The sequence below is a fragment of the Mustela lutreola genome, chromosome 4 (assembly GCF_030435805.1).
Source record: "Mustela lutreola isolate mMusLut2 chromosome 4, mMusLut2.pri, whole genome shotgun sequence".
NCBI lineage: Eukaryota > Metazoa > Chordata > Mammalia > Carnivora > Mustelidae > Mustela > Mustela lutreola.
In genome coordinates, this window is record NC_081293.1 from 159564656 (window position 1) to 159585145 (window position 20490).

Genomic DNA, 20490 nt, shown 5'->3' on the forward strand with positions numbered 1-20490 from the left:
CAGGTAGGATATGCAATGGAAGGGAGTATTTGGAAAACTGATTTGGTACTGTCTATGTCTGCCACAATCTTTTTGGTTATTATTCCCTTCAAAATTGTTCAACTGAATAAAGCTATTGATTTTCCTGTGAACATAGCTTAGGTACATCATATATTTTAGACTGTCTTCAGCTAGTATTCCCTTCAAATATGTATTTGTCTCCAATTATACATATATGAGATCATCTGCAATTGTCCCATAGATCTTGGATGTTCTTTTCTGGTTTTTTGTTTTGTTTTAATTTTTCCTCTGTACCTAAGTCTGGATAATTTGACCCATCTTTAGGTTCAGTGACCTTTTCCAGTCTCTGTGGAAAGCCTAGAATGTTGCCCAAGGTGTCTCCCTTCCAATGGATCAGAACTCCAATGTCTCCTGGCCCCTGTGTAACCTCAGAAATCCCTGTTATTCCATCGCCCCCAGCAGCTACCCTCTGGTAGGCCACATGAATCTTGCTCAGGGCCTGCACAGTTTAAGATTCTGCCAAGGATGGAAGCCCCTGTGACTTCTGGGTGTCCTCAATAGCTGCTTTCTCTCAGGTGCCTCGACCCACAATCCCAGACACTCTAGTGGCCCAATCACCATTCCCTTACCCCAACCAGACTTGGTTCTACACGGCCCCCACTTCTACTTGGAAAATGCCCAGAGAAGAAATCCAAGATGGCACTAAACACCTACTTCTCTCCTCCAGCAATTGCATCCCCTGTGGGCTGCTACCCAACTCCTGAGGAGAGTCACGGGCGCCTACTTCATTCAGTTACATCCCTGCTTGCTGTCATACCAGCTGCTCTGTCATCCTCAGAATCACAAATCTGTATCATGTATATTTTTAAATGTGATAGTCTCCTTTTCAGTATCTTCCAAAGAGTATAATTCAACTTTTCATTTTTTATGAAATGAAATGTTTCCTTAGGTTTTTTTGTCCCACTTTTCTTTCATTTTTATATTTTATATCTTGACATCAAATAATATAGCTATACATTTACAACTTTTTGAAGTGGATTGAGACCTATTTTTGGTTTGATAGATCAGTTTTAAGATAATTATTTTATAGGTCTATGAAAGTATTATATAACCCTTATAAAATTTAGTATTCATTGAATCATTTCAATTATACTATTCAAGACATCTACATCTTTATGTGATTTTGGTATATTTGATCACTCAAACACAAATAATATTGTGCTGTTTTATCACCATCATTGCATTTTCATAAATTTCTTTCTCTTTTTTCCTTTCAATTTTTGCTGTATATTTTTTATTTGCATATATTTTATTGTCCAAGCATGAATTGTTTTGTTAAAATAGGTACTTATCAAATATTGCTGCCATATTTAAAGTGAAGAACTGAACTATAAAGAAATAATTCTAATTTGCGCGATGGCACCCTTCATCAAATGACATTAATCATTTATGCTAATGTAACATTATTCTCAATTAATAAGGAAACCACATACTGGACTTCTATTAAAAAAAGATAGGTCAATGTAATTTATTTTAATATGAATCACTGGGTGCCTACTATGTGCCTGATTTTTCTTCCCTGAATGAATGGTACTTCAGGTCACAGGAAATATTTGACCAGCTCTGGTCAAACAAATTTACTGAGCACACTTTATTATCTTAACCAGTTTTTCCTTTGCAAAGGTAGAAATTGTATTTTCTTGCTTTCTATATAGCTTACATTTAAGTCACATTCATGAAAGCTGACTCAACAGCAATTTCACTCTTAAAATAGCAGTTTCTCTTGGGGTACCTGGGTGGTTCAGCGGGTTAAAGCCTCTGCCTTCACCGCAGGTCATGGCCTCAGGGTTTTGGGATCGAGCCCTGCATCAGGCTCTCTGCTCAACGGGAAGCCTGCTTCCCCCTTTCTCTTCTGCCTGCCTCTCTGCCTTCTTGTGCTCCCTCTGTCAAAACAAAACAAAACAAAACAAACAAACAAACAAAAAAACCCAGAAGTTTCTCCACTTGCTCACTGTCCACTAGCAATAACAATTGCTGTGGATGAGGCTGTAAGCTACTAACACAATAGCCATACTCCTAATTTTCTTTACTAATAGTATTTTAATACTATTTCAATACTATTTCTTTACTAATAGAATTTTAATACTATCTAGTGCCAACTAGATATTGCTAAAAATTACTTCTTGGATTCCCTTGCAATAAGAGGTGATTGTGTTGCTTTATATATTTTGATGTTTTGTTATAGGTTGAATAAAAGTTTATGCCTTTCATCTTAATTTTATATTTTCACCCTAAGTTATAACTTCTATTAATATAGAACAATCTTCCTTATTCAATTTTAATAATTTTTGCTTTGGTTTCTAAATGATTTGAAATAAATTTTGCCATTTCAATTTTTTGTTTTTTATTTTTGCCAGATAAATCATTGTCTATACTTTTCTTTTAAACTTCAAGTCATTTTGTTTTAGAACTGTTATTTTAGGCAGTGTATAGCTCAATTTTATTTTTTAAAACAATCTGAGTGCCTTTGTCTTTTGACAGTTGTATTCAGTCATTTAAGTTCCTGTCATAACTGGCATGTTTGAGCTAACATTGTCTTACAACATGCTCTGAGTTCTTGTTTAATGCCTATGTAATGCTACTTAGTCTACTTTTGTTATTAAGGTTTAGCATTTATTTTCAGTAAGTGGTGGGGTTTTATTTGCTTTTATTTTCTGTAGTGACTTGTAAGGTACACATCCACTTAAAAGATCTACCAGTGGTTATCTTTAAGTTACAAAAAAACACAAAACTTTTTATAGTAGACATTAACAGAGGTGGTAGGATGCTACCCAATTTACATTTCTTTTTCTGTGTGTATTTTCCTTATACAGTCACCTAGTGCAGGGGTTATCAACTGGAACAATTTTGCTCCCCTGAAGATAGTTGCCAATGTCTGGAGACATTACAGTCCTCAGAACCTGGGGAGAGAGGGTGCTAAGGGCATTCCATAAGTAGAGGCCAGGCACCCTGCAGAATATCCTGCAATGAAGAGGGCACTCCCCCACAACGAAGAATTATCCAGCCCCAAATATCCATGGTGCAGAAGTTGAGAAACGCTGATCTAGTTAAGCCTTTTTATCTCGCATATGAGGAGTTTGAGACTCACAGATGTGCAGCATCCTGTCCAAATTCAGTTAGCTAGTTAGGTGCCAGAATGAAGACAATAATCCAACACTCTAGCCTTTTCTGCTGCAACACCCTACCTCTTTAACAGATGCTTATTTAATACAAGCCACTCCCTGTATATGTCGCAGAAGTGTGTAGAAGATAAAAGATGACAGCAATAGCTTCTTTCATAGTAAATCTGAGACTGTTTCTGCTTATGCAGCTTTTTGGCTGAATAAGATCAAGTAAAACGTGGTTGGTACTGCAAAGCTTTAGTGAGTTAGAACAGCCATGTGATCAGGGAGCACTTTTGGTTTTCTGCAAAGTATTAAATGTAAAATACACAGAATGTGAGAGAAGGAAGTTTACTTAGAGGTCATCCCATTCCACCTCTCATCCATCATGGTCCTCTAGACTGACTCTGCTTGGACAATTTCAGGGAAGGAAAGCTTAAGACACTCAGATGCAGGTTATAATGGTGATTACTCTAAATGCAAGGCAGAATAGAAATTACAACTGTGATTACAGTGACCATAAGGTAACAATTGAATTTATGTTCATAAATCAGTCAGGAGAGAGTTTGTCAAACAGAACAATGTGGGTGTTGTTGCAAAAGAGATTCTAAGAGGGTTTTGAGAAAGGTACGAGTTTAGGAAGTACTCTAAGATGACAGGGATATAATCATACTTTCCAGGCCCTAAAAGGAGTCTCTGCCTTTGTCCTTGGAGGACAACCCACCCTGAGTTCCTGGATCAGAATGATTATTTCTTCAGGGAAAACTGTAGGGAGGATTTCAAGATTTAGGTGTGATGGCTGACTTAACTCCTGAGGTGATCACTGGCTACAAGAGGGAGGAAAATCCAAAAGATTTCTGGGAAGGACTCATACTGATAAGATCTCTAGAATATGGCCTGTCACCTATGTGGCAAAAGAAGAGAAGTAGAAAAAAACTCTACTTGGATCAATGTTTTGATTGTGGACAGAGATAAAGAAATCACTAACAATTAAAATAAAAATGTGACTTCTGGTTTTAAAAACTATTCATTTACAAAAGTGGACTTTTTTTCTAGAATTAAATATTATATTTTATTCCCACACTCCAACCTGACCTCCTCCCCACATCCCCTTAGTCCTCCCCCAACTCAATTAATGGTACTACTATCTACCCAGGTGTGTAAGCTTATAATTGCCTTTGAGGTTAGTCTTGATTCCTTGCTCCTCTACATCCTCCACAATGAATCCAATACCATAGTATATGGATTCTATCTCCTAAAATCATCTCAACTGCAGACACTTGAAACATCTTCACTACCATGATTGAGATACAGGCTACCATAGTCTCTTATTTAGAAAACTGCTGTGATTTGTCTGATTGCCCAACTTTGACCCCTTGTCATCTACTCTCCGCATAGCAGCTCAAGAGATGGTTCTTTGTTTTAAACAGAAATCAAATGATGCCACAATCTTCTTCCTGGATATGGCCAAATGTTCCACTGAGAACTTTATATAATAATGATGATAATAATAATGATAACAAAGTAATAATGCCTTTAATTTAGGTACTATTGTTAGTTGGTCCAAAAATGATACTATGATGTAGTTCTTATACTGTGAATGAAGATGTTCAACAAGGGGAAGGAACTTGTCCAAGATCACAAAATTAGGGAATGCCTGAACTGCGATGCAGGTCTGTTTGATTTCAAGATTATACTGGCTGCTCCTGCTCTGCTCTGGGGAAAAGGCAAGTCCTCTTGCTTCTTCCTTGCCAGGAAATGTTCTTTTGTATTTCCATAGCTGACTCTTCCATAAGCACAAGGGAGAATTTCTACTTCTTATGTTTTAACACTGGGACTGTAAACTGGCTGTTGCTAAATTTTTAGGAGTTCTACATTATTATGTAAAAAAATAACAGAAGGAACAAAAAAAAATAATTATGGCATTTCTGAAGCTAAGCTTCAATGATTCTTTTCTTACAATGAAACATAATTTTAATTTTTCTCAAACAAATGGGCTTTAACAAAGAATATCAGCCTAATAATGAAAAAGTGAATTTTAAAATGCTTCAGTTTATTTTTCAAGTGAACTTGGGACTTTATTATCAAGAAAATTTAGTTTTGAATGGTATTTTGCATTTCACATTTGGTTAAATTCAATGCAAGTAGAGGAGGAGGACAGGCTTTGGAGAAAAGGAAGCTGTTGTTCAATGGTAGACCAGATTTGAGCCAAAAACCCATGTTTATCACCTACTGATCTAGGAAAAAATATAAGCTAACTGCTCTCTCTAAATACCAGTTAGAAACCCTGAATAGTGGACACTAACTCCTACTTCCAAAAGTTACTTGGCGATTAAGTGGGATGACATATTCTAAATTATGTACCATTGTACCATGCCCAGGCCATAAAAAGATTTCAAAAGAATGGTTGTATCTGAAATGTAATAGATGCACAAGCAATGCAGCTTTATAGAGAGTGGAGGTGGTCATAGTAAATGTGTGTTATAGGAAAGATTTCATGGAGTAAGTTACATTTAAATTGGCATTTGAAGAACGGTTGAAATTTCAACAGGTGGAGTTCAGTGATGACAAAGTTCCAGTACAGAACGTGGATTAAAAAATGGCCAGAAAGTGTAGTGATTCAGGAATCACTAGTGGTGAGGATTGGTTCGGTATAAAAGGTTAGTGGAAGCAGAGGTGAAGAATTAATACTATGATTAGATTGGTAGATTCCATTTCAACCAAATCTCAAAACACTATCCACTATTAGATGCAATATTCTTTCCTGCTCCATCCAGAAAAGAAAAAACCCAGCTAACTAAACAGCAACACAAAGTATTGACTTTATTTTATTGATGCAGCTCTCTTAGATTTGGACATCATGTTATTCTCCTGCAGAAGTAGGAAAGACAATGAAAAAGCAGAAGCTGGTTTGAGAATGCCTCAAGGCCCGCCACTTTCAGCATCCCGGGTCATGTGTGCATTCGGTACAATATTGTCCTCCGTGCCCCCAGGAGGTCTAAGAGGTGTTCTTCACAGAGTGCTCCGCTGTGGTCTCAGGGGCCTCCTCCGCGCTGCCGGCATCCCGTTTACAAATTCTGCTGTGTGTTCGCAGGCAGCAGCAAGCATATCACTCCCACCACATGGCTGCCCGAGATGTTAAGACACAAACTGATTCCAGAGATGTGAAATTGTGGGGGTAAGTGTGCTTTTCAGAAAACCTTTGCAAGTTGGTGGCTGTGAAAGCCCTGAGAATATATTCTACCTCACGTCTGTACTTTAATCTGTAGCCAATCAGGAAGCTTGGAATGCTTTTGAATCAGATGGGCTTTGGGGTGATTCATTCCAGCAGCAGGGTATGGGGGGCGGGGTGCAAGAGTGGGGAGCTCCAAGGTCTGTGGGTTGGTGAGAGATGGATACATTCTCGACCAAATGAACAGCTGAGACCATGGAAAGAAGATAGGAGAACCTTCCATGGGAATGCCCCTCTCTTGAGCAAGTTCATACAATTTCCCATTGTGCTTTATGCATAAAGTTGGATCTTTTAAGTTAAATTGTGTTTTTCAGCAGTCTTATGCGTAGGCCCTGAAATAAGACTGGGGAGATTTATTAAAGAAATTTGGGAAGCAGTAGTTATCCAGACTGACAACAAATGGTTTCCACTTTTTGATTCTTTAGTGCCCCCTAGGCCCTGAGCTAGTATAGAATGTGCAAAGATGGATCTGACTCAATCCCCACCCTTGAGGAGCCCAGTCGTATGGGGAAGACAGAGAGAACAAGGTTAGAGTACCCCTGGGTGTATTCGGCACAGGGGACGATGGTCACACGGAGGACAGAGCATCAAACGCTTCTAGAGTTGGGGGTGGTGTAGAGGAAGCAATAGAGCTCTTGATGATCAAGATACACAAAAGCAGAAACAAGGATAAGACTTAGTGGGGTTTTCTGTTCAGAATTCAAATCTCTTTTTTTAAATTTAATTTTATTTATTTCAGTGTTCCAAAATTCGTTGTTTATGCACCACACCCAGTGCTCCATGCAATACGTGCCCTCCATAATACCCACCACCAGGTTCACCCAACCCCCTATCCCCCCCCTCCAAAACCCTCAGTTTGTTTCTCAGAGTCCATAGTTTTTCATCATTTGTCTCCCCCTCTGATTTCCCCCAACTCCCTTCTTCTCTCCATCTCCCCATGTCCTCTGTGTCATTCCTTAAATAAGCAAAACCATATGATAACTGACTCTCTCTGCTTGACTTACTTCACTCAGCATAATCTCCTCCAGTCCCATCCATGTTGACACAAAAGATGGGTATTCATCCTTTCTGATGGAGACATAATACTCCATAATATATATGGACCATATCTTCTTTATCCATTCATATGTGGAAGGTCATCTTGGTTCTTTCCACAATTTGGTGACTGTGGCCATTGCCGCTATGAACATTGGGATACGGATGGCCCTTCCTTTCACTACATCACTACTGGGGTAAATGCCCAGTAGTGCAGCTGGAGTTTCATAGGGTAGCTTTATTTTTAATTTCTTAAGGAATCTCCACACTGTTTTCCAAAGTGGCTGCACCAACTTGCATTCCCACCAATAGTGTAAGAGGGTTCCCCTTTCTCCACATCCTCTCCAACACTTGTTGTTTCCTGTCCTGTTAATTTTGGCCATTCTCACTGGTGTAAGGTGGTATCTCAATGTGAATTTGATTTGAATCTCCATGATGGCTAATGATGATGAACATTTTTTCATGTGTCTGTTAGCCATTTGTATGTCTTCTTTGGAGAAGTGTCTGTTCATGTCTTCTGCCCATTTTTTAACATGATTATCTGTTTTGTGTGTGTCGAGTTTGAGAAGTTCTTTATAGATCTTGGATATCAGCCCTTTGTACTGTCATTTGTGAATATCTTCTCCCATTCCGTGGGTCGCCTCTTCATTTTGTTGACTGTTTCCTTTGCTGTGCAGAAGCTTTTGATCTTGATGAAGTCCCAAAAGTTCACGTTCACTTTTGTTTCCTTTGCCTTTGGAGACATATCTTGAAAGAAGTTGCTGTGGCCGATGTTGAAGATGTTACTGCCTATGTTCTCCTCTAGGATTTAAATCTCTTTCAGTGGTTCACTTTCTTCCTCGGTTACTTCAGGGCAGGGTATGCATAGAGGTTCCTAGGTCAGGAAGTCCTGGAGACAAGGAAAACCCTCACATCATTTGTATGCCCCATCTCCCTGGAAGGATCCAGAAAGTATCAGAAATATAACGTGGGCTTGGACAGTGTTTCTCCCCGCCTCTGAAGTATGAACTTAGTTGGAGACCTCTCTTCACCGGCATGCCACCGCTCCAGGAATGTGCACTCCTTAGAGAGGAAGAACATCCAAGTTGTTCTTTTTACAAGCTGATGTGTTTTTGCCTTGTGGGAAAAATTTTACCTCTTGTGAATTTACTGTCTTAGTGTGGAAGTGGATTGAATTTTCTGCTAGATCAACATGTGTGACTTGCACCCAGAAAAATTTCCAGGGAGGGAATGTGGCAATGGATGTAGGTTCTGCTGCCTTGAGTCATGTGAATGATTGGTGTGGTTCTCTGCAGGGTTTATCTCCCTGAAGAAAACCCCAGATTGGACGTAAAGATGCTGCTTGAGGCTAATCTTCTGTCAATTACTGAGAATAGCTCTGCAAATATATACATATATATATATGATGCTAAAATAGGGAGTATGAAAATTGAGAATAAAATTTGCCTAAATTCAGCATGCTGCTGATGCCTAGATATTGGTGAAAGAAATAAATCTCTTCGGTGAAGTTATTATCCATATGTTTATGATATTTTAGATTTAATCTTCTATTTTTAATGCTGAAGAGGTTTTCTAGCTAGAGTAAATCCAACTGTGGTCATGAACAAATGGCAGAATACAAAATGGCTCAAAGCAAAATGACTAGAGAAGTCTATTTCTTACTCACATGAAGTTCAAAATGAGTGTTTGTAATGGGCAAGCAGCAATCAGTGACCCAGGTTCTCTCTTGGTCTTTCAAAATTTACTGTGCTTACTTACAAGAAGCTAACAAGCAGACAAAGACATCAGGGATAATGCATGGATGGTTTCCAGGGGACAGGATTGAAAATAACCCATGTCACTCCTCACATTTCAAAGGTGAGAACTCAGTCACCTGCATACACTTGACTGCAGGGGAGCTTGTGAGGGGTAAACTAGTTGCATGTTTAAGAAGTAGAGGAAATAGGTGATAGGTTAACACTTTAGCCAGTCTGCGATGGTTTGCCCTTCTGTTCAGCAAAGATGGTATCCGTCCCTCCATTCTTCCCACAGAGAAAATACACTCAGCCTCCTCATCAAGGGAGGGAACTAAAGTTCCACACCATCACCACATCCAACTTTGATCTCTGTGTGGTGTACAATCCTCTCCATGGGTCTAGATGACCCAGTGGAACAGTTACTCTATGAATAAGCCATTTGAACTTGACATAGTCCACAAGAAACACTGGAATGTGGGAAGGGTAACAGTGAAACTCCCATCCCAAAGAAGAAGACCCTTGTCTTGCAACAGCCCATAGTAATGATGGAATACTGCTGGGCAGGCACTGTGAAGATCGCCTAATTTGGAAGTTTCTCACTGAAGCCCCGATTCTGCTCTATAGAAGGAACAGCATGGATCCTGGTGCCTTCCTCAGGGAGGTCTTTCTGACATACTTTGCTCTTCTACTTCAAAGTGAGCCTTGGAGAGCAGGCCTTCCTTGAGGGATATAGGGCTTTCAGAGCCCATTTTCTGCTTGTGTATGGTTGATTGCTCAAAGAGTGTTTCAAGGGTTAAACTGTCAAAGAAGGTCTTAAGCCCAGAATCATGGTTTCTTTGACAACATAAGTCCCACAAAAACTGTGTGGGCTTTTGATCTGTTTGCTTCAGTAGATCTCATGTATCAAGAATTATACCCAAATCTTTTCTTAGACTAATTTTAAAATCAGCTTTGTTTCCTTATCTCTCTTTCTCCTCCTTTCTCTTCCTCTCTCCTGTCTCTCTTTCTATAATGTTAATAGTAGCCATATTGAGCTATCTAAAACAATATGTTTGGGGGAAAATGTAACATGCTTAATCTGTTTACTATAGAACTTGGTCATTCTGTGCTGTTACCTCTGGACACTTGATGTTACTGGACAGCTGGACTCTCAATGTCACCACTACTGTGAATAATCTCTTACCTAGTATTTTAGTGTCTTTAGATCAGAAGCCCTGATTGGGTTAAACTCCTTTCTACCTCTCAGGGAGTATGGAAAAGAAACCACTGGTCTCAGTGGTTTCCCATGTATTGAGAAGTAAACTTTTGTCTTACCAGAAGTTTTTATGAGCCCAAGTACCATATGTACCCTCCTCTTTTTCAAAACCAATGTTCTCATGTAACTATTCTCCTTAGGGAAGAAAATGCACCCAGAAGTTCCCCACAAGGATACACCTCATGTTACATCAGTCTGCCTGTTCTAGGCCTGGGATTTCCACGTTATACTCTTTTTTTCTTTCACTGTTAATCTACAGCTACAAATGAAATTGGAAAATTCACCATCAAGAACCCATAGAGGGAGAAAGAAATGAAATAAAATGGAATTTAGATAAAATAAATAAAAATATGTTCTTGAGAATAAGAGGAGGGGATTTCTAGTGGACGCTGTGCCTCTAGGGAAGAGATTATGGAGCTGTAGCTGACTAGGATGGCTGTTTCTTATATCTACCTTCTCTCCTGAGAGACAGAAGCCCCTGGTGGTCCTGCTTGTATAGTACCACGGTACTTTTCTATGAAATTTTGCTGGTAATTATAAGGACATCATCTGGGTTCCATCCATATCCCTCTCCAGCTAAAGTGTGAGGAGTGTCCTTGATAATTATAATCAATAATTACAGTCAACACCATGACCTCCTCTTATATCTATTTCCTTAGTGCTTGAAGAACCTCAAATGGCCATGTTCCAATTCAGTGTAATCATTGCTGAGTCTCCTGATGAGAAGCATGACTCCTTTGTGATTCTATGTATGCAGTAGACCGATTGGTTTGTGTATTAGTAGAATGGTAAACCTCTCCATAAATAAACTGTGGTGTCCATCTGCAGAGGAGAAGTAACCCTGAGGCAAAACATACTAGTCCCTATCAGGTAAAAGTGTACTGCTCTGGTTATTTGTCCTGTCAGTTTAATAATTATATACCAGGTACTGGAACTATCTCCCTTGTGCCAATTCTCAGCTGTCATTGAGCCACTCCATGTGATCAACCTTGTAATAATCCCCTCTTTCATAGACCAGTGTAAGTTCTACATTTTTAACTGGAGACACCTGGCGATGGGAGGGGCGTCACCACCCCTGTGAGTTTTCAGACTGAATGTGGCACTAACTCTAAATCACACAGGGGCGCAGTATTGTACTTTTTGTTAGTTTGTTCGATTGTTTACTTATTTAACACAAAGGAAGAGCGCCAGGGTTCCTCTTTTGTCCTTCCTGCCACAATAGCTTCACTCAAGGATCTGGGAATCAATGCAGGAATTCTGCTTGTGGCTCAAGAGTTTATTTCCATCTCTGCACTCAGGAACAAGAAGTACATCACAGATTAGATTGGGTCTCACTTTGCCTACCAGGGAGGTGGTCTAGAGTCATAACTCTTAATTACTTCATTTTCATAGTCTCCCCCACATTTCCTTGAGAAAATCTAGAATATATATTCTTATGTTTTAATTTTAATTTTAATTTTTTAAATAATCATGGTTCTAGTATGCCTTCTCAACGGTAAACTCTCAGCTCCATTTAAGGAGCTGTAGGTCTAAGAATGGATGAGTAGCTGTTATTAATTATGTGGATTAGCCACTGTGGAAAACAGTATGGAAGGTCCTCAAAAGTTAAAAACATAAATACTATATAATCCAATAATTCCACTACTGGGCATTTTTCCCAAAGAAAATGAAAACACTAATTTGGAAAGATACAAGCTTCAACCTGATTCTACCATTGACTCCCTTCCTCCTATAAGTATCCTCACAGAAAATCTTTATAGATATTTCTTATCTTTGTCTATCAAAATCAGCAGTCATTAATGTTCTTAGCAGTTTTCTATGGAAATTTTCCATAGAAAGTAACAAGGAAAGAATTCCACAGTGAACACATGTATACCCCCTACCTAGATTCTATCATTAACAATTATCATATGTAAACACATATCATCACATATCTGTTTCTTATCCCTCTTGCTTTAATCTATAATGCTTTTATGCATTCAAGTAAGTTGCAGATTTGATACAAACACTTGCCCCTAAATAGTTCAGCATACACATGAGTTCTGACAAATACATAAACTTGTAAATCCCAACCTATGTATATAGAGAACTTGAGTCTTTCATATGCAAGTTTTCAGTTTCTAAGCTTAATTTTCTAATGACCTCTGGAGTATGTTGAGTTATTAATTTACTTATGACCTGGGGACAGTGAAAAGTTGGCATGGATTGGCATATGAGAAGAATGGATTTCCTTTTATTTAGCTACTTACTCAGGCCAGGGGAGCCCATCACTAAGCAGAGGGTCTGGTTCAGCAGTCAAAGGAAGGTCAGATTTTGTATATGAAGTAAGATTTTGATAGGTTATCATTTGTTCTGCCATCTTATTCCTGTTTTGGGGTTTGTTTGTTTGTTTGTTTTTTCTGTTTCCTGTCTTACTGTGGGTTACTTGAAATTTCTCTTGAATTCTATTTTAACTATAGTTCATTTTCATGCATCTTTGTATAAAATCTTTGTTATTTCTCTAGATATTATATTAAATATACATAACTTATCAACAGTCTACTACTGTGTACACTTTGCTGGCTCATATAAATGGTGAAAGCCTTACCTTATATTAAGTTCCTTTATCCTTTCCCATTTGCTTTAAATATTTCCTCTACATATACTGACAATTGAACAAGGCTGTAATTTTTGCTTCAAACATCACACACTATTTAGAAAATTCAAGAGGAGAAGAAAGTATGTGATACCTACCCATATTTACTTTTTTTTTCTTGTTCTTTCGTCCTTCTTGATGTTCCTAAATTTGTTCTTTTACATTTCCCGTCTGTTTCAAGAACTCTCCTTAGCCATTTTCCCAGGGTAAGTCTGCAGGTGACATATTCTCTTGGTTTTCCTTCATCTGAAAATGTCTTGATTTCTCCTTCAAGCTTGGAGGATGTTTTTTCTTGCTGGTTATAGAATTTGGACTTGGTAGCTCTTTCCTTTCAGGACCTCAACAAATTATGGTGCCTCTTCCTCCTGATTATTTCCAAAGACATCTGCTATCCATTCAATTATTTCTCTCCTATAGGTAGGGCATCACTTCTCTCTTACTATTTTCAAGATATTTTGTCTTTGGTTTTTAGAAGCTTGACTCTACTGGGTCTTAGCATTTCTTTGAATTTATCCTATTGGGGTTCCATAATTTTCTGGAACCTAGGTTTATGTATTTTGCCAAATTTGGTGATTTTTACTTATGATTTCTTTGAATTTTTTTCAGCACCGCCCTCTTTCTCCTCTGCTTCTGAGACTCTCGTGACACAAATATTAGATCTTTTGTTATATCCAAAGACTATTCCTTTTATTTCAGTGTATTTTCTTTCTGTTATTCAGACTGGGTGATTTCTATTGTTCTACCTTACAGTTCATTTATTCTTCCCTCCATCCTTTTTATTCTACCATCAAGCCCATCCACTGAGTTTTTCCTTTTGGTTATTGTATTTTTTAGTTGTAAATTTCCCATTTGGTTCTTCTTTATGTCTTCCATTTATTGGCTGAGATTATTTTTCTCTGTTTCATTTGTTCCAGGTCTGTTTATAATTACTTACTAAAACACTTTTTTTGATGGTTGCTTGAAAATCTTTGTCAGATAGATAATTCTAACATCTGTGAGATCTTGGTGTTATGTGTTGATTGTCCTTTTTCATTCAAATTGAGATTTTTCCTGTTTTTAGTGTGACAAGTGATTTCTGATTGTATCTTGGGCATGTTGGGCATTATGTTAAGAGACTCTGTATCTTATTTTTATTATTAAATCTTCTAGTTTCAGCATGCCTTCTCTGACACCAGACTGTTGGAGGGAGGGAGTCCCCCCTTTGTTACTGCCTTATCCAATCTTCATTCGACTGTGATATAAATGAGAAATTTTTATTGTGTTAGGACACTAAGATTGAGGTTGTTACAACAGCTAGTATTAACTAATCTAATTTTTTAGAAAAAGTTTATTTGTTTATCCTATCTATACAGGTCACTGACTCATTTCTCATTTTTTTTTTTCATTAATGGGCACAATATAGCATGTGGGTAGGAGATGTGGGGTTGTGAGTGGGGAAATTTGGAGAGAGGGAACAGCAGCTTCTATCTGTGCTTACTCAGGGGTATTAAGTAAATTAGCATTTCTTTATGGTGCCATAAAGCTCAGTGTGATGGTTTTTCCCAACCACAACCACCCCTGCTTCTACATCCAAGAAGAAAGTAATCTCCAGTTGTGCACTGGTGAACATTTTCCTTCTGGAATATTCTTCCATCCTTGGGCTCAGGGCAGCAGTTCTCATGGTCTGAAGAGAGAATGGTATACCCTACATTGAAGAATGTTCTCTTCTCTGTAGGATCCAGCCTGCTGTTTGTAATAAACTCTGAAATGTGTGTCTAGCAGATGCTGTTGAGACAGGAAACATGTCATGAAGTACAAGCGTACGGCTGTGGCCCGATGGAGCAGGTGAGAGTGTTCAGTGACACAATCTGCTTCCCTCTTTCACATCAGCACTCAGATCCTGGTTTCAGGAGAAGCCACCAGAGCCTTCTCTTCTCCAGACTGGATTTTCCTCTTATTCCTGGCTAAAGGGAGAGAGTACGGTGACTGCCTCTACCCCCTCTACGAACTCTGCTGTCCGGCTCTGAGGGAGGGCCCTGTGCTTCATTCATGTCAAGTGACATTAGGTAGGTGAGAGCCTTTCATAACCTGTAACTCTCAAGTATGCATGGTGTGAGGCAACAAGGCATTGGAGTTTTTGAAGTCAGACCCACTTCTTTCTCAAATCCTGTCTCCACTGCCTTCTAGCTAGGAAATATTGGGACTATTCCTTGACTTCTCTGATCTTTCAGTTTTCTCCTCTCTAAAAGGGAGCCTCTAAAACCTATTCCTAAGGTGGGATTAAGAGAAATCACATGTGAAGCCCTTAGCTCTGTGTCTGGCACATAGTTATGGCTCAAAAAATGTTAGTTCTCCTTCTCTTCTCCCTTTTCTACCCACACAATGTCCTCCAGGTGCAGTACAGAGACCATTCTTTCCTGTACCCCTGCCTGTCTCAGTACATTTCTGGATATCCGGAAAGAGACTTCTTCAGTTATGATTACATAAACTCCACAGAGTAACCGGCTACTTTACTGAAGTAAAGTAAACCCCTTGAATCATGTTCCAGTCCTTCTCCACCACAGACTCCACTGCATCGAGAAAGAAGGAAGGCGGTAGAACAGACAAGGCACTAGACTAGGTGTCAGAAGACCGGCATGAAGATCTCCTTTCCAGCTGTGGCAGTATTGACTAAATTAGAAATGTCTCCAGATCTCAGTTTACTTATATAGAAAATGGCAGTAAGAACATACATAGACAACTTTGTGAAATGTAAGACCTAGTACACATATGAGGTATTTTGGTAAGGATACTCTTCTGTTTTTTTGCTTGTCCAGTTTTTCTGTATGTCCAGGTATCTGTACCATATGCATCTTTCCCAGATCATGGGAGACCTGTGTCCTGTATACAAGGGCCATGCTTTGGCTAGAGCAACCATGAATGCCCCTGGACTTACATCATCTTTCTTTGCTCATGTCAAGAATCTTTGGGGGGCACCTAATTGGCTCAGTCGGTTAAGCATCTGCCTCCGACTCAGGTCATGATCCCAGGGTCCTGGGATCGAATCCCTCATTGGGCTCTTTGCTCAATGGGGAACCTGTTTCTCCCTCTGCCTACAGCTCCCTCTGCTTGTACATGCTCACTCTCTCTTTCCCTCACAAATAAATAAATAAAATCTTAAAAAAAAAAAAAATCTTTGGCTTTAAAAAAAAAAAAAAAAAAGCAAATTTTCTTTCCCTGTATGCTACTTTAAAACACCTCTATCAGGGAGAGCAGAGGGAGAATGTTCTATCTTTCCACGATTTTATGTTTTGTATACTTGTTTCAATTCAACCACAGATCCCAACATGAGTTGTACATCTTTGTTAAAATTTACCACTCTCTCCCCCTAAGTCAGTGCTGGCCATTTTACAAATAGGAGAGTTTAAAAGTTAACGCAGCCAGCGGATGTGAAATACACATAAGGATAATGTGTATGAGATATTGTCACCAGGGGAGTCATCTGTTTGAATTTTCTGACTTTACTTAAAGAGCCTAACCACCTTGATATTTGTTTAAACTTGAATTCAATTCCGTGAAGGTGTAACGTTCCTGTTGTCCCCATTCTATGTTAACAGAGCTTTGATACATTTGAGAATGTATTTTCTTACCGTCGGAGTCTTTCGAACCTCTGTTTTATTTCACAGCTGTCTACACTAGAGGCCACATTTTTTGGACATCCACTTTTAATTTTCCTGCCTTCTGCCTCTTTGGAATCCATTCAAGTTCTCCTCCAAAGCTATATGGGGACTCACTCGGGGGGCACCATACATTTTTCCAAGGAAGAATACTGAATTTTGAAAAGGGAGTAAAATAACATTATGAAAATCTTATGTTCCAGCCTTGTTCTGACTCATTAATTCTCTCTGTGTGATTCCTCGATGATCCAAATCATCTATATGCTTTCAAATAGGCTTTGCTTTCTTGAGTTGAGTTTGGTTCCTTTGTACGCTTCCTCTGCCATCTAGAGAGTTTTCCTCAGTCCTTGGGCTTTGATACAATGTAAGCTCATGTTTGACTCCTGCTGCTCTATTTTTTTTTCTCCCTTTTCACTTGGGTCTCCCGAGCTAAATGGATCCTGCACAATTTCTCTCATGCCTTATTGCAGCTGTTACCACTTTGCTCCAAAAATGTTTTCCTCATATTTGATTATTTTGTCACTCAGGCTTATCGTTATGTTGACATATTATTCACTCTTGTGTCTCGTTAACTTAACATTCTGATGTGCTGTACAAAAAGCAAATGTACTTGATGTCTTGAAGCTTCAGTCCTGTGTGGAAAAAGGGTTTATTTGTAAATTTGTGACTCTAATTGAACACTTTGCAAATTTATTCTACCATCATTTCATTTCTTTTGATTCTGTTTAAGAAGCAAAGAATAATGTATTTCTGGGGACTAGAAAATTCTTTTATGCAGTAATAGATATTCCAGAAAGAAAAAAGTCCATTCATCTTTGTCTCCTTCCTTTATTCTTTTTACATGTTTCCATAGGCATTTTTAGGATGCTTGCAGTGTATGCCATGGTATTTGTCAGGATTTATTTTGAAATTTCTTTAACCAAGGAGGAAACTTTCCCCTTCGAAAACAACTCGATATTCCATTAAGTTCTTCCTAAGCAGAGCTATCTCCCACAAATAACCTTAGTTTTAATGTTCCTAATTTTATCCTATTGTTTCTGGTTAGAATCTGGAAGAATTTCGTCTTGTTCTTTGTTCACAGAATCTTAGGATGGGAGGGAAACTTCCAGAATGTCTAGTCCATCTTCCCAGGTTTTCAGACCAGGTTTTTCCCTGGTCTGTCTTAGCAGAACTGGAATCAAAGCTCATGTCTTCTGATTCCCAGCCCGAAACTTTCCAGCTCTATGATGTTCAAGGACCCTGAGTGTTTTCACTTACTATTGTCAAGTCCCTCAGTCTCCATAATGCCCTAGTTGGTGAGTTTCTCTTTACAGTGATGGAACTCTTGAATAGATAAAGACTTGAGAGGCACTGATTGGTTCCTTCACTTCTTGAAGCCAGGAATGGATTGTCTTCATCTTGGTAGCTCTAAGCTGAGAACCATTCCTAGAACTAAGAAGATTTTTCATAAATAATCCTTGAAGGAATGAATGAATTAAAAAAAAATCTCTTGTCTTACAACCCTGTGTGAACTATGAGACATGTAAAAAATGGAAAAAGATTTACTACCAACCATGAAAAATGTAATCTTGAATCTGAAAGCACAGGTGGGAAGTAGCAATGTAAGAAACTATATTTAATTGCCAGAATCCAAGTGCTGTAAGAGTTCAGAAATGAAAAACTAATATAGCCAGAGTCTATAAAAATATAAGTAGTGTGGATAGAGTCAACACCAGTATATGTGGTAGAAAATAGAAAATGTCTGTAGTTTGAAGGGCATATCTTCTTGACAAAGAAAGGAGAAATAAGAGAAAAAAGTGTTTTTCAACAGAGAAAATAAGAGGAAAAATACCAGGAACTTAGGGATGGGAGAGGGAAAGAAAGCAGAAATTGCTTGACTAATTTAAATCATTTCATGAATAATAGATTCATAGCTTTTAATTCATGGTTTAAGACTGTAAATCATTTTGTTATGTGGGTTTTAAGAGCATCCCATGAATGTGCCCCAGGGCCTACAGTCTCACTACTGAGACCTTCTACTAAGTAGGGCAAATAATTTTCCCAATTAACTAATTTATTATAAGCTAAATTCTCATTAACTTTTAGAATTGAATTGGGAGGGTCAAATGTAGTTCTTTACTCATGATTCAGAACATAAGGTTGCTACTTAACTTGGTAAATTATTGAGGTTTTTTCAGTCACAAGTCTGCCTGGGGGGCTCAGTCGGTTAAACATCCGACTCTTGATTTCAGCTCAGGTCATGATTTTGGGGTCTTGGGATGGAGCCCTGCCCAGCGTGGAGTCTGTTTAAGATTCTCTCTCCCTCTCCCTCTCCCCTCTGCCCACTCTCCCTCTCTAAAAAATATAAAAATAAAATAGACATATTTTTTTCAGTCACAATTGGAGCATCTCTGTAGAGAAGACTGAACATTGGATAACTTCATATTGAGACTTGCCCACTCTCAGGGTCTGGGTTATTCCTGAAGATGGCAGCATTCCCCCCTCCATAGGCTTCATTTTCCCCATCTGAAGAATGAAAATCCTGTCCTCAGACTTGCTTCTCCTTTGGAATAGAGGAAATTCATTGGGCTGAACATCAGAAAGCCTGGGCTCTGATTCTGCCCACACACCTGGAACAATGAAACTCAACTGCCCACAGCCTCAGTCTCCTCCTGTGCTCAATCAGAACTATACTGGGGGGCTACTTTCTCTCAGAATTTACATATTAGTTAAGGCTCTCTGGTTGTAAGCACCAAAGGAGTTCCCTGAAAGATAGAATCGGAAGCTAGAAAGAAGTCACATAAGCGGGCTTCAGAAAGGGGAAGAGTAGGCAGGGTCGAGGTTCAGAGGATCGAGAGGTAACCCCTTACTCCCTCAGCATTTCTAAGGGATGCATGTCACACCATTGGAGCATCAACTTCCTATGCCCAAACGTTTGATTGTCTGGTACTCACTCCTGGGCAAGAGATGGCCTCCAAGCCCGGCTAAGCCTTACCAGTGCTCTTTTCCTAGAGGTAGAACTTCAGGAAAAATGACTGACAGAATACAAAAACAATGAGATAAGCTATCAGGGGAGTCAAGGCAAATTTTAAGGAGCAGGTCCAAGGTCTTGTCTGCGAGAGACTCTAACATGTATTTTCTTTCTTTCTTCCTTTTTCTCTTTCTTTCCTTTTCTTGAGGGGACACACCACAGGACAAGAGGAATGTCAGTAAAACTAAAATGTACATAGAGAGGAGCCCAGAGGCACCACACAGAAAATGGTGACACATACGTGCACGGACACAGGACCCACGTACACACAGAGACAAGCCCAGGGGCACAAGATACACAGATATACAGAGATACACATAGAACCAACATACCTCCCCACCCAGCAGGTGCACAGTTGTGGGAACACCACACACACACAGATATATACATAGGATAGGAACACACCCACAGAGACATGCCAAGCACACAGTCTCAGGGACACACACAGACACTCAAAGGTCATGGACACACAAATACAGTAAAATGCTAAGGGACATAAGTCAACTAGAGATAAACAAATAGAATATGATTTCACTCATATGTAAAATTTAAGAAACAGCACAAATGAACAAAGAAAGAGACAAATCACTGCAGCAAAAACCCAGACTCCCAATACAGAGCACACACTGGCGGTTGCCAGAGGTGAGGTAGGTGGGGGCATGGGTGACATGGATAAAGGGGATTAAGAGGGTACTCCGCTAACATCTATTTTCTTCCTCAGGATATGCACACTTTTGCTAGAAACAGTAACCAGATTTGGCTTTAGGGAATGTTCTTTCCCCATCAGATAC